General features: G+C 37.9%; 1 non-coding gene across 1 annotated transcript; it reads right to left on the bottom strand.

Annotated features, from left to right (window-relative positions):
* Positions 1 to 1,736: 1,736 nt before the first annotated feature.
* LOC114677765 (U4 spliceosomal RNA) lies at positions 1,737 to 1,875 on the bottom strand. The gene has a single exon (XR_003729212.1). It is a non-coding gene; the product is annotated as a U4 spliceosomal RNA (small nuclear RNA).
* Positions 1,876 to 14,858: the final 12,983 nt, after the last annotated feature.

Genomic DNA, 14,858 nt, shown 5'->3' on the forward strand with positions numbered 1-14,858 from the left:
GAAAAATAGAATTTTATATGCAAAATCTCATATAAACACCCTCTCCTCAAGACTACATTATGATCTGTTACCTGTTATTACAGTTTTGAAGTTGAATATGAAACAGAGAACTAGTTATTTTGCCCAAGGCCATGTAGCTAATAAGGGGCTATCATAGGATTTAGAGCTAGATCTATCTGACAACAAAGTCAGTATGATTTCCACGCCACCACATTGCAAAGGCAAAGGAGTTTTCTCCCAAGGCTTTTGTTTTGCCTGCATAACATCACCATTGCTGTCTTTATCTTTTTATTTTCTATTATGACTGCATCATTAATTACCAAGTTTTTCATGTCACCTTTTACCTACGTCTTTACTTACATTTGTGTGTGTGTGTGTTTGTTGTTTTATTTTGTTGCTTTAGGAGGAGAATGTTGCATTTTCGACACCACACTCTTTACTTTTTGAATTATACATCTCCATAGTGTTTATGTGTGTATCTACTTTTAAATACGTAGATTACTTTTAAAAGAATATAAAATATGGTCAAAGTGATTGTATTTTGGAAGAGGAGTTGAGTGGTAGTGTGAGTAAAAAACCTGTTTTTCTTTGTATAATTTTTAGTTCCTTTGGAATATCATAGAATGTTGTACTATGTGCATATTTCATTGATGGAAAATTTAAAATGTTTCAGTTTTGTGGACATTTGGGATACTAAAGACTGTTAGAAACTGGTTGTAGTTCATAAATTTGAAACAGAAACAAAGGCTTGGCATGTTGGCTCATGCCTGTAATTTCATTACTCTGGGGGGCTGAGGCAGGCTGACTGCTTGAGTTCAGGAGTTCGAGACCAGCCTGGGCAACATGGCAAAACCCCATCTCTGCAAAAAATTTACTAAAATTAGCTGGGCGTGGTGACATATGCTTGTAGGCCCGGCTACTCTGGAGGCTGAAGTGCGAGGATCACTTGAGCCCTGGAGGTCGAGGCTGCACTGAGTTGTGATTATGCCTTTGCACTCCAGCATGTACAAAAGACATTGTCTCCAAAAAAAAAAAACCAAAAAAAAACACCAAAAAACAATCTTACATCATGGCTATGTTGCTAATTGATGGATTCACTGTTATACCAGATTTTATTAGGTGCCACATAATCCAAATTCTTTTGATAGTTAGAGCTTAAAAAACAGAATACACATGCAACAATAGCTGCAACATAGAATTTTAGAATCAGAAGATATCTTGTAGATCATTTAGTACTTGTAAGTAATCAAGAAAAAAAATATGTCTTTGGACTCTGTGTTCATCATGGCTTTTATTGCGGGGGGAGGGGGAACAGGATTTTCATTGTGTCGCCCAGTCTGGAGTGCAGTGGTGCAATTTCGGCTCACTGCTGCCTTGACTTCCCAGGCTCAAGTGATCCTCCCACCTCAGCCTCTGGAGTAGCTGGGTCTACAGATACATACCACCACGCCTGGCCAATTTTTTTGTATCTTTTCTAAAGACGGGGTTTCATCATGTTGCCCAGGCTGGTCTTGCACTGCTGGGTTCAAGTAATTTACCTGCCTCTACCTCTCAAAGTGCTGGGATTTCAGGTATAAGCCAGCATGCCCAGTCCATATGGTAAGGGTTGGCATGGTGAAATTAATTCATAGGAAAAAGGTACCCAGAAAAATGACTCTCATAATATGCTCTGAATATAATGTATTTTCTCTTGGCCATACCTTATTATCATTATTTATTTATTTTCTTTTGTTCAGTCTCCATAAAGACACTCAAAAATTGCCCATGCTGACTACATTTCAAGTCATCATGGTGAGATATTGGGAAGTTTTCAATTAGCAATAATCACACATTAGATAAACCTCACCGACTATGATACTGCCACTGTGCAGAGGTAGGTAGGCCACATCTTTCGGAAAGACATTTACATGGAGGATTTACATCAAGAAAATAATTTGCTTTATTTTCTGAAGGTTCTGACTCTGGGAATGCTTTATGTAACTGTTGTGACACTTTGGAAGCAAATATTATTCAGTAGCAACAGATTTTTTTTTTAATGTGACTATTACTGTCTAGTTAAATGTGTGTATGAGTGTGTGTATGTGTATTTTAAGTTTACCATGCCACATTATCACGACCGTAGTAAGCAGTGTGAAGATCACAAGAAATTGACAGTGGACAGTGATGCTCATGATAGCTGAAGGTATAAAACAGCAATGCCAGTGGAATATTTATTACTTTTTAAAAGGTGTTTAGAGTAAAAGAATCAATAGTGGAAGTAACTTATTCGGATAAAAATTCACTCTATTCATTTTATTTAGGTTAGATATTTTCTGATCACTTAAAAAACATCTTAAATAAATTACTTTCACTTGACATGAAATTTTCTTTCAGTCAGTGGTTTACATTTATTCTATTTTTGCTGTTGATTCCTTCTTATATCTCATAGTTTCTGTCTGAGAATATTTCTCTCTGAAATACATCCTTTAGATTTTTTTTAAGGTGGTGAGCTCTTTTTAGTTTTTGTCTGATATTTTGTCCTAATTCTGGTATGATATTTTATTTTTACTTTTTAAAAAAAAATTTTTAACATTGCTTTTAAAATTTCTTTTTCTTTTCTTTTTCTTTCTTTTTTTTTTTTTTTGAGACAGAGTCTCGCTCTGTCGCCCAGGGTGGAGTGCAGTGGCGTGATCTCAGCTCACTGCAAGCTCTACCTCCCGGGTTTATGCCATTCTCCTGCCTCAGCCTCCCGAGTAGCTGGGACTACAGGCGCCCACCACCTCGCCCGGCTAGTTTTTTGTATTTTTTAGTAGAGACGGGGTTTCACCGTGTTAGCCAGGATGGTCTCGACCTCCTGACCTCGTGATCCGCCCGCCTCGGCCTCCCAAAGTGCTGGGATTACAGGCTTGAGCCACCGCGCCCGGTTCTTTTAAAATTTCAATAGGTTTTCTCACCACCTGCAGGAACAGGTCATGTTTGGTTACATAAATAAGTTCTTTAGTGTCATTTCTGAGATTTTGGTGCATCCGTCACCCGGGCAGTGTACACTGTATCTGATGTGTAGTTTTTTATGCCTTGCCTCCTCCCACCCTTTCCTCTGAGTCCCCAAAGTCCATTGTATCATTCTTAGGACTTGATAAGAAATTTAAAGACATTGAGTGAATGAATTTAAAATGTATGCAACCTCATCTTCACACGTTGGCAGTATTTCATGTTTTGGTAGCTTCTCTGGTCATTTTCCCCTGTGGCCATCTTTAATAATGAGTCATACTCACTGTAATAGAAATAATATCCATAAACAAGAAAATCATTTATGGATTCTGCCAAATACATGAATTCACTGACACAGAAAAGAAAAATGGAACTATGATATGATTTTCACATTGGTAGACTCACACATACGAACACTAGGCAACCTTTTTTCCCCTAATAGCTCCTTGCTTTTAAAATTACTTATCTCCTTCCTATGTTGAGAAAAATGCGTCTTTGCTCATGACTTTCCACTACTATGTAATGTCACATCCTGAGTTTACTCACACCCTGGCTAAACTTTCAATCTGATTTTTTTTTCTTTTTCCTCTCTCACTAGGGTATACTCTGACAGTTTTAATAAGAATATCTTTGAGACAAATTTCAACTTCTTTTTTTTTTTTTTTGAGACAGAGTCTCCCTCTGTCACCTAGGCTGGAGTGCAGTGGTGCGATCTCTGCTCACTTCAGCCTCTGCCTCCTAGGCTCAAGTGATTCTCCTGCCTCAGCCTCCTGAGTAGCTGGGATTACAGGCACACGTCACCAAGCTCGGGTCATTTTTGTATTTTTAGTAGAGACAGAATTTCACCATGTTAACCAGGCTGGTCTCAAACTCCTGACCTCAAGTCATCCACCCGCCTCGGCCTCCCAAAGTGCTGGGATTATAGGCATAAGCCACTGAGCCTGGCCAAATCTCAACTTTTCTGAATATTATTTTCTGTGCAACTCTAGTCAATTGACTTTGAAAACTTAAAAATATATTTCAGTAGAAATGAACAACTTTGTATTTTGGACATCATTTCTGAGGAAGTTTTGATTCAGTACATCTTACATCTGATTCTTTGACTTTTGTTTTAGGTCAGGTCAGATATAGCATATTTAGAAAAGATTGTTATATAACTTTTACCCACTAAATTAACCATGTGAAAATTCCCTTTCTAAGAACAAGATAATGAGGCCCTAAATCAAGTTCTGTGCAGAATTTAGGTATGGAAATTTAAATCATTTTTAGCACCCAGAGTTTTCTTTCAACACACTGGCACTTTCAACTGACTTCACTAATTAAAAAAAATTAAGTCAGTGTTTAGAAAATTGCTATTTGACACATCTGTGGTCTATTAAATAATGATTAATGTACAAAAAAACACAAACAAAATTTGTGGTTAAGTCATGACGGCACTAGTTATTTTTATCACCATAAGTTTTCATACTTGTGAGAGCATAATGAGAATCTTCTCATTAGCCTGGTATGTTATTACGCTATTCTCAGAGGTACCTAGGGGTGGGTGGCCAGCAGATGATGTAACCTTTCAGTTAGGGAAAAGCAGTGCTCCTGGATATATATGGCAACCTCATTTTAGAAAGTGTTCTTTTTCTAAGAAGTTTAAAGAAAGGATAACTGCAATTTCTTTCTCTGGATCATAGCATGCCACGTTAATACTCTTAAACCATAAATGTGTTTGAAGAATTAACTAAGCCACAAATATTTTATGGATTAAAGCTTTATTGGCAATATTTTCTCTATAATTTAAATTTGCTTTTGATGGTACTTATGATAAGTTTAGCAATGAAAGAATCTTGATTGGTGTTTGGCTTAATTTTTTTTTTTTTTTTTTTTTTTTTTTTTTGCAACAGGGTTTCACTCTGTTGCCCAAGCTGGAGTGCAATGGCTTGATCTTGGCTCACTGTAACTTCTGCCTCCCAGGCTCAAGACATCCTCTCGCCTCAGTCTCCCGAATAGCTGGGACTACAAGCATGAGCCACCGTGCCTGGCCAATTTTTAAATTTCATGTAGAGACAAGGTTTTGCTATGTAGCCCAGACTGGTCTGCAACTCCTGGGCTCAAGCAATCCTCTCACCTAGGCCTTCCAAAGTTCTGGGATTACAGTTGTGAGCCGCCGCCTCTGGCCTGCTTGAATTTTTTAAAACACCAAAAGTCACTTACGGTCTAATAGTTCTATCCATTTCAGACTGAATTTATACCATCAAATCTGCCCATATATATTTGTCTGTGTTCTTAGCCATGATTCAATAAGCACCTCCCAAGTTTTCAGGCACTATACTTCCTGTTGGTGGTCCAAATATAAATAAAAGCTGGGCCTGCTCTCAGGGACCCTCACAGTCTAGATGAGGGAGAGACCTTTGTCAACTCTGTGGTAACAGCCTTTGTTAAATTCTATAGGAGGATAAGGGAACACGTAGGTAAAGTGGAGAGAGATACCGTCTCTCTCAAGGATTTACAAAGGGAGTAAAACTGCCGTGAGACTTCAATGGCTGAACAAAAGTATCACAAAGAGCCACTTCTGACTGGAATTTTTTTTTTTAATTTTGAAATATCAATTTGAAAATTGCTTCTAGATTCAGAAGAAGACCAATCCCACAAGTTGGGACTTATGATTAAATAAATGTAAGGCATGCTGCATTCTCCACTTCCTTCTTAGAGATTCACTGGGCGCATTAACAGATTAAAGGCTTAGAAAAACTGCATTAAATAAACCTGTTAATATTAACATGCTTTTTCTTTTTTTAAATGTACACGACTACGGAATATCCCTACTACAGTCTCTCTTCTGCAGCATGTTTTAGGAAAAGAATCAGAGTTTTCTTTAAGATAAGACAGTTATGAGGCATAGGGATAAGAGGGAGAAATTTGAGGCTGAGGCCCATATAGAGAGATATAAATGAGATAGGATTTCATTAATAACAAATGTCTATTTTGAAATTAATATGTATTTTTAAATTATGGAATTTTTGGATGCCCTTGTGAAACGGGACAGGTTCCCTTGCCCCCTGGCAGGGTGTGCGAAGGGGGTGTGGCTTGTGTCTTCAGTGCGCCACTGCTCAAACTTCTAGGGGAGCGCACAGATGGGCAGGCTGCAGGGCTCTGACCCCTCGGCAGTGTCTGGGGGTGAATGTTTACAGCTGAAGCCCCAGTGGGTGTGTGTTGCATTGTGCTCTTTTAGTTTTGCTCTTTTAATTTAGCCGTCTGTAGGTGGCTTATGCTAGTCAGCTCAATCAGACCCCCGCCTTATCCCAAGGACAGAGGGCTTTCTGTATCCTGAAGTTCTTGCCTTTGTGTACCATAAGAATTGGATTACATGTGGGCTTGGAGAATGAGTGCAAGGTTTTATTGAGTGGAAGTCGCTCTCAGCAGATGGGGGAACCAGAAGAGAAATGGTTTTCCTCTGGAGTCGGGCCGCTTGGTGGCCGGGATCTCCCTCAGCGGCCCCAGCCAAATCCCACATTGTTCTGCTGGTCAGTGGCCTGCCTGCCGGTGCCTGTCGACTTTGTGCCTCTCAAAGTCCAGCCACCTGTGTGTTCCCCCTGTGCGTGTTCCTCCACCAGTGTACTCCTCTCAACATTCAGCCGCTTCCGTGTCTGCCTTGCTAGGGTCTTGGCTTTTTATAGGCACAGAATGGGGGGTGTGGCAGGCCAGGGTGGTCTTGGGAAATGAAACATTTGGACTGGAAATCCCTGTTGTCACCTAGGTCTGTGGAGGTGGAGCCCTAGCTGGGGACCACAGCCTCTTCTACCCAGTACTTCCCCTGTCCCTATCATTTAAAGGGACCTTCCCTTCCCTTCCCAGCGTCTCCCTTTCATATCACTTGCTTTAAACACTTGCGCAGAAATTAAATTTTCGTTTAATTTGAACCAGCAGAATACAGTTAATAACAATGTATTCTTGAAAGCTGCTAAGAGAATAGATTTAAAGTGTTCTCACCATAAAAAAGATAAGTATGTGAAGTAATGTTTATGTTAATAAGCTCAAATTAGCCATTCCACAATGTGTATGTATTTAAAGACAACATGCCGTACATCATAAATATATACAATTTTAATTTGTCAACTAAAAATATTGTTTGCAAAAAAATATTGAACCAGGAAATTCAACTTTTGTGAAAGTTTTTCATAATGTATAAGACCATCATGAAGCCGGGTGCGGTGGCTCACACCTGTAATCCCAGTACTTTGGGAGGCTGAGGTGGGAGGATTGCTTGATCCCAGAAGTTCAAGACCTGCCTGGGCAACATGCTGAGACCCTGTCTATAAGAAAAAAAAAAAATTTAAATAAAGACTGTCATAAGAGATTCTTTAAATGGTATGTGCTGATTCTCTTCACTAATGTGCACTTTGAAAGAACTATGCAGTTTCTTTTTTTAAGATCCTGGCAAAATACAGCCATGTTAGTTATATTTATTGCTGTCAGTTTTTTAGACTGTTATAGCTGTGAATAACATCAGTGGACAAAATCCATTTGCTGTCTGTGGCTGGAAATTCTACAGTTTTTGAAAGCTAGAATTACTTGGGAGTGGCCATTCAAAGGTGTCATGAAGGAGACAATAACCTCACTCTCTCCCCTTAAAGTCTGGCCCATACAAAATGCTAAAACGCTTATATTACGTTCAAATGAAGTCTGATTTTGTAACAGTTTCTAAAATTGGAAAAGGGATGGCGTATTGCAAAATTTACATAAACCATCTCATTCTCGGTGAGATGAAACATTTGTAGTAAACATTAAGAACTCTGTCACTCTCATGCTTTCATTTTCCAAGAATTTGACACAAATTTTGGAGTAACATATCCTAGATACTCAGAGGGATCTCTTTTCCTTTAGCTTAGAGAAATTTTTTTTGTGTTTCTCAAAACTTTGAATTTGCAGGTGATTGCAATATCAAGTCCACATTCCTCTCCAAAACACAGAAAATGTTTTTATATGGAATGCTAACACTAAAAATAGGAAAGCTGTTTTGGCTTATAACTCCAGAAAATTGTAACATTTAAGGAGAAGAGATCAAGTTTAATTGCTATGTTGTTAGCTAAAGTCTTACTTTGCTTCTATAAATATGTTATATTTAACCTATAAGGATCTGTTTTTATAGTTCTTTAAATGAATTAAAAATATGATTTTTTTTTCTCATTTTGCATCATTTGGCGTTAAACATTTCTTTTTTACATTATTCATCATCTGTTTCAGTTCTTAGCTTTCTCGAGAAGGAGTCTCTCTGTTCTTTTTTTATGAGATGGGGTTTTACTCTGTCGCCCAGGCTGGAGTGCAGTGGCGTGATCAAGGCTCACTTCAGCCTTGAACTCCTGGGCTCAAGTGATCCTCCCGCTTCGGCCTCCAGAGTAGCTTGCACCACAGGTGTACACCACCATACCTGGCTAATTTTTCTGTTTTTTTAAGAGACAAATTTCACCATGTTGCACAGGCGGTGAGTTTCTCTGTTCTTTACCCTTCCTTTAGTTATTTATCTGTAGTTAATTTCTTACCAAGTTTTCTTTTTATATACTTTTAAAATTTCTTATATTTTAATTATACAAGGTGGTGATGAGAAATTTGTTTGGTCATAGCTTTGGGCATATTTATCCCCCTTCTTCATTTCCTAACCAATTAGAATGGATTCCTCTTTCTCTGTAGAATACCTACTTGCATATTGTTAATAAAGATTTCCAATAGTCTCTGGAATATCGCATGCCCACAATTTCTGTCTTTAATGAATACTACTTTTCACACTCCATAAGAATTATTGGAGGTAATAGACTAAAAAACATTGCTACATGTAATTTTTTAAATCCTTCAACAGGAAGTGGCCAGGTGAAGAACACATTCTTTATAGGGGGCCTTCCCCTTATGCAGGGAGCAGAGATCTAAAATGGATTAGTATTGGAGAAATACACGTTTGTCCCTTGAGGCCGTTTGAAAAATAGTGGTAGATGGATGTCAAATTTGGATGTGAGGAAATAAAAATTTAGCTGAAATAGTTGATTTTGGAAGTCAGAGCAACCTACATATTTGGGTCAATAAAATGCTGCACTGAGCAAAGCTCTACCTTCTACCTGTTTAATATCTGTGTGGGAGGGAAAATTTGGACTCCACAGAAAACAAGCCCAACAAGAATTAAAGAGCCAAATATTTAAATATTGTGTGATTCATTTTCTCTGAGTAACCCCACTAGGCTGTGAACGTGTCTTAATGCACACATATCAACCAAAGTCCTCACGGGTCAGCTTGCCTCAGACAAAGCTGACTCAGGGAAGCATAAACAGCAGTGTTGAGTTAGATTCTAACTCATTTGTTTCTTCATACACTAGGGGCTATTATAACATGTTAGTAAAAAATTAACAGCCGTAAGAAAACAAAGAAATAAATGGTCAGTATGCCAACAATTTAAGCATTTGTCGATATTGCAAACAAAATCAAAGTGCTGTTTCATAAAAATGTTTTTCAGAAATTTTACCGATACTGTTTTGATATAAAACAATCTTTCATGCTTACTAAAACTTAATTTAAGCCATTTTAGAAGCCAACATTTTAATGAAAAATAATCTTTTGAATAATTTCATGTCAAATCAATGATTTCATAATTTTTAATGCAGACTTCTTTTTATGTTAGATTGCTTAGGAACCAAATAAGATGTTTTGGGGAATTTCATGTATAGGAGAATAGTGGCATTTGGGTCAAGTGTGATGGCTCACACCTCTAATCCCAAAACTTTGGGAGGCCAAGGCAGGTAGATTGCTTTAGCCCAGGAGTTTGAGACCAGCCTAAGCAACGTGACAAAACACCACCTCTACAAAAAATAAAATAAAATAAAAATTAGCTAGTGGCATGTGCCTATACTCCCAGCTACTTTGGAAGCTAAGGTGGAAGGATCACTTGAGCTTGGGAGGTTTAGGCTGCAGCGAGCCATGATCATACCAGTGCACTCCAGCCTGGGTGACAGAGTGAGACTCTGTCTCAAGGAAAATGAAAAAAGAATAGTGACATTCCACATGTCTGATAAACTCTAACTCTGTTTATTTTCACAAAGAATTAAAAATACTTTTGGCCAGGCACTGAGGCTCATGCCTGTAACTTCAACTTTTTGGAGGCTAGCGCAGGAGGATTATTTGAGCCCGGGAGTTCAAGACAAGCATAGGCAACATAGCAAGACCCTCTCTCTACAAAAAATTAAAAAATTAGCCAGACAGGGTGGTGTGTGCCTGTAGTCCTAGCTACTTGGGAGTTGGAGGTGGGAGGATCACTTGAGCCTGGGAGGCTGAGACTGCAGTGAGTCATGGTCACACCACTGCACTTCAGCCTGGGTGACAGACAGAGCAAGACCCTGTCTCAAAAAAAAAAAAAAAAAAAAAAAAAACCTATATGTTTGGCATGCTAAATGATATGGTTTTGTTTGTCTCTGTGTTCCTACCCAAATCTCATCTCAAATTGTAATCCCCATAATCCCCAAGTCTTGAGGGAGACACCAAGTGGGAGGTGATTGGATCATGGGTGTTCTCGTGCTAGTGAGTTCTCACGAGATCTGATGGTTTTCTAAGGCAGTTTTCCCTGCTCTTGATCATTTTTCTCTTTCCTGCCGCCTTGTGAAGAAGGTACTTGCTTCTCCTTCCGCCATGATTGTAAGTTTCCTGAGGCCTCCCCAACCGTGTGGAACTGTGAGTCAATTAAACCTTTTTCCTTTATAAGTTACCCAGTTTCAGGTAGTATTTTTACAGCAGTGTGAGGATGGACTAATACACTAATCAAAAAGCGATCAAGGGAAATCCAAATCAAAGAATTGTTTTAATCCCTATTACCTCAATGATTATTGACATAATTCAATTATTTTTGCATTTTCTTTTCCATTCACCTACCCGCACCGTGTTTTTAAAAATATATATGTAAAAATATATTTAAAAATATATCTACATTATTAGGACATATAAGCCATTATTAATTGTATTTTCTCCTTTTTATTCATTAGAGTATTGATGTCCTTTTAGTCATGCTTAAAACTCATTTGCTAATAAATTCTTCAAAAACAGCCCATGGGAACACCATTCTCTTACTTCTTGCATGCTGGTAACAGCTTGTAGGTATCTTTCACACATAGAAGTCAGTTTTGTAGGGTATAACATTTTTGAATCACATTTGCTTTCTCTGAATGTATTTTGTTTTTACATTATTTTATTTTATATTTTTATTTTTATTTTTTTGAGATGGAGTCTGGTTCTGTCGCCCAGGCTGGAGTGCAATGGCGTGATCTTGGCTCACTGCAACCTCCGCCTCCTAGGTTCAAGTGTGTTTTAATATTTTTTGAAAGAAATGTGGTGGTGCATGTATGTAGTCTCAGCTACTTGGGAGGCTGAGGCAGGAGGATTGTATGAGGCCAGGAATTCAAAGCGATTCTCCTGCCTCAGCCTCATGAGTAGCTGGGACTACAGGTGCATGCTACCACACCCAGCTAATTTTTGTATTCTTAGTAGAGATGGGGTTTCACCATTTTGGCCAAGATGGTTTCGATCTCTTGACCTGCCTTGGCCTCCCAAAGTGCTGGGATTACAGGCATGAGCCACTGCGCTCTGCCTATTTTTATTTTTGTTTTTAAGAGATGGGGTCACTATGCTTCCCAGGCTGGTCTCAAACTCCAGGCCTCAAGTGACCTTCTTTCCTTGGCATCCCAAAGTCCTGGAATTACAGATGTGAGCCACCACACCTGGTTCTGTGAATATCTTAAATACTTATTCAACTTTCTTCCAGCATTAAAATCTGCTGAGAAGTCTGTTGAGTCTAATTTTTGTTCCCTTGTAAGTTACTTGTTACTTTTGCCCAGATACCCAAAGGTTTTACAAGTCCAGTAATTTCACTAGAATATGTCTTAGTATTGATTATTCTAATCTAGATAGACATTCTTGGATATAAAATACACTCTTTAAATTCAATTTTTTCTCCCACTGGACAGTTTTTTTTTAAAATTACCATTTTTTTCCTTCTCTCGCTTTGGTTTTCTTTTCTAGAGACTCCTGTTGACTGATACGTCAGATTTTTTTCCTCTATCTTCAGTGTTTGTCCCCTTTTCTTAAGTCTATTTTCCTTCATTTATTTTTAATTTTTAATATTTCACTCCTTTTTAAACTTCTGTTTATTTTAAGGTATTATTTGTTATATTCTCTTGTTTTTGTGCTGTTTTAGTTTAGCCTTTATTTCCAAAAATATTTTTTAAGGGTTTACAGGCAGCAACAATTATTTCTGAAAATATTTTTAAATTTCTAATTTTTAAAAAATTCTGTCATTTCTGATTTTTCTAATTTAACTAAAAATTTTGTTATTTCAAGTCATATTATTTTCTTAATGTCTTTAGGTTGTTTTTAAATAGGAAGTTATAGTTTTGATATATTTCGTGGGCATATTTTTTTGGGTGCTTTCATTTTCTGCAGACATATTCTTCTGCTGCTTCTTCTCCTTATTCTTTTGGTTAGTTTTTCAGGGAATTTCACCTTGATTGCTGTAGTGGGTTGAATGGTGTCTTCCCCAAATTCATGTCTATCCAGAACCTTGGAAATAAGATTCTAAATAAGTTTCTAAATTTGGAGATTTAACTAGGTTGTAATTAGTTAAAGACCTCAATATGAAATTATCCTGGGTTTAGGGTAGGTTCTAAATCCAGTGATTGATATCCTTATAAGAAGAGGAGAAGACAAAGAGAAAAACATAAAGAGCAGAAAGCAATGCAAAGATGGAGGCAGAGATTGGAGTGATGTGTCTACTACTAAGCGAGGAACAATAAGGATTTCCCACAACCACCTAAAGCTAGGAGAAAGGCATTAGATGGTTTTTCTGTCTCAGAGCCTATAAGAAGGAACCAGCCCTGCTCACATTTTGATTTTGGGATTTCTGGTCTTCTGAACTGTCAGTCATCAAGTTTGTAGTGCCATCTCACAGAAGCCCTAGGAAGTTAATACAATCCTTTCCTGTTGTCCCTTTTTATGTAAAATTTATTTTCCTGGAATTTCAGGAGACTTGGTTCAGATGGCTTTTCTTTTTCTTTTAGAGACAGAATCTCATTGTGTCACCCAAGCTGGAATGCAGTGGTGCAATCACAGCAGTCCTCCTGCCTTGACCTTCCAATGTGTTGAGATTACAGGCGTGAGTCACTGCCCCCAGCTCGGAGGTGGCTTTTCCAACTTCACAGAGCTCTTGCTTCTGTTGTGTGTATGTGTTCAAAAGTATGGCAGCTTTCTGATTTCTGAGATTTCCCAACTCAACTCCCTGACCCTACTTTTATTTTGATCTTCCCTTTCCTTCATATTCTGTTTAGTTTTGATTTTTCGGTCCCTGTCCTAGAATGAAGCCCTGGCTGCCCCGTATTGAGAGTTCATGGAGGTAGCCTGCTCTTCAGGACTCTATATGGACCTTTTGCACCCACTTGCTATCAGATTGGGCAAAATTCCAAGTTTTAGCTGCTGGTCACGTATGGGCACATCACATTTTCAAATGAATACCTATTGACTATTTTGGTTATTTTCTTTCTCCCTCACAGAGGCTATTATTTTTTTGTACCTACCCTCTTATTCTAGAGTTTGTGGGAAACTTTGTCACAATGTTTTGTATTAAATTTTGTCTGTGGGTTTTTGGATTTGCTATATAATTGCCCTGTCTGTTTTTGAGAGCGGGGATTCAGGAACATTAAAAAATTATATCATCAATCACTACCATCAACGTCCAAGAATTCCTTGTGTCTAAGTTTAACTGTAAACAGTTCCAGTTTGCACTATGATGCTTTCCATTTAGCTAACATATATCTCCATGTATCATTTAATTATTGAATAATATCACTCCCTACCCTGGATACTTTCCTGAATTGAAGCAAATGTGTTTTAATATTTTTTGAAAAAGTGTGGTGGTGCATGTATGTAGTCCCAGCTACTTGGGAGATTGAGGCAGGAGGATTGTTTGAGGCCAGGAATTCAAGGTTGCAGTGTACTACTGTTGCACTTGTGAGTAGCCACCAGTATAGTGAGACCTTGTCTCTAAAACACCAAACAAGCAAAAAAACACAAAAAAGAACTAAAATAAACAATAAAAGAGTAGTTGGCAACTTGAAATATTTAAAATATACTTAAAAATTGGGTTTGGGATTTTAAATAGCTCATATAATCCCTGACTATTATTGTACTTGATAGGAATATCTGCTATTTCTTTCTTCCCTCCTTTATTATTTTTAAATACAATTTTTTCCTTTTTACCTGAATAGACATTTCTATAAAGAAAGCATAAAATGGACAAAAGATACATGAAAAGGTGCTAAATATCATTAATTATCTGAGAACAACAAATCAAAACCACTATGAGATACCATCACATACCTGTTAGTATGGCTGTTACCAAAATTCAGAAGATAAATGTTGATGAGGCTGTGGAGAAAAGGAAGCCCTTGGACAATGCTGGTAGAAATGTAGACTGGTACAGCCATTATGGAAAGCAGTATGGAGGTTTCTAAAGAAATTAAAAATAAAACTACTATATGACCCAGCAATCCTTCTGGGCATATACCTAAAGGAAAAGAAATCACCACCTTGTGAAGATACCTGTACTCCTACATTCATTGCAGCATTATTCATAATAGCCAAGATACAGAAACAACTGAAGTGTCTGTTGATGAACGGATAAAGAAACTATGGTATATTTATGGAATATTATTCATCTTTAAAAAAGGAGACTCTTGCTGGGCATAGTGGCTCATGCCTGTAATTCCAGCACATTAGGAGACCAAGGTGAGCGGATGGCTTGAGCTCAGGAGCTGGAGACCAGGTTGGGCAATATGGCGAAACCGTCTCTACAAAACACACACACACACACACACAAATTA

Source organism: Macaca mulatta, chromosome 4 (genome assembly GCF_049350105.2).
Source record: "Macaca mulatta isolate MMU2019108-1 chromosome 4, T2T-MMU8v2.0, whole genome shotgun sequence".
Classification (NCBI taxonomy): domain Eukaryota; kingdom Metazoa; phylum Chordata; class Mammalia; order Primates; family Cercopithecidae; genus Macaca; species Macaca mulatta.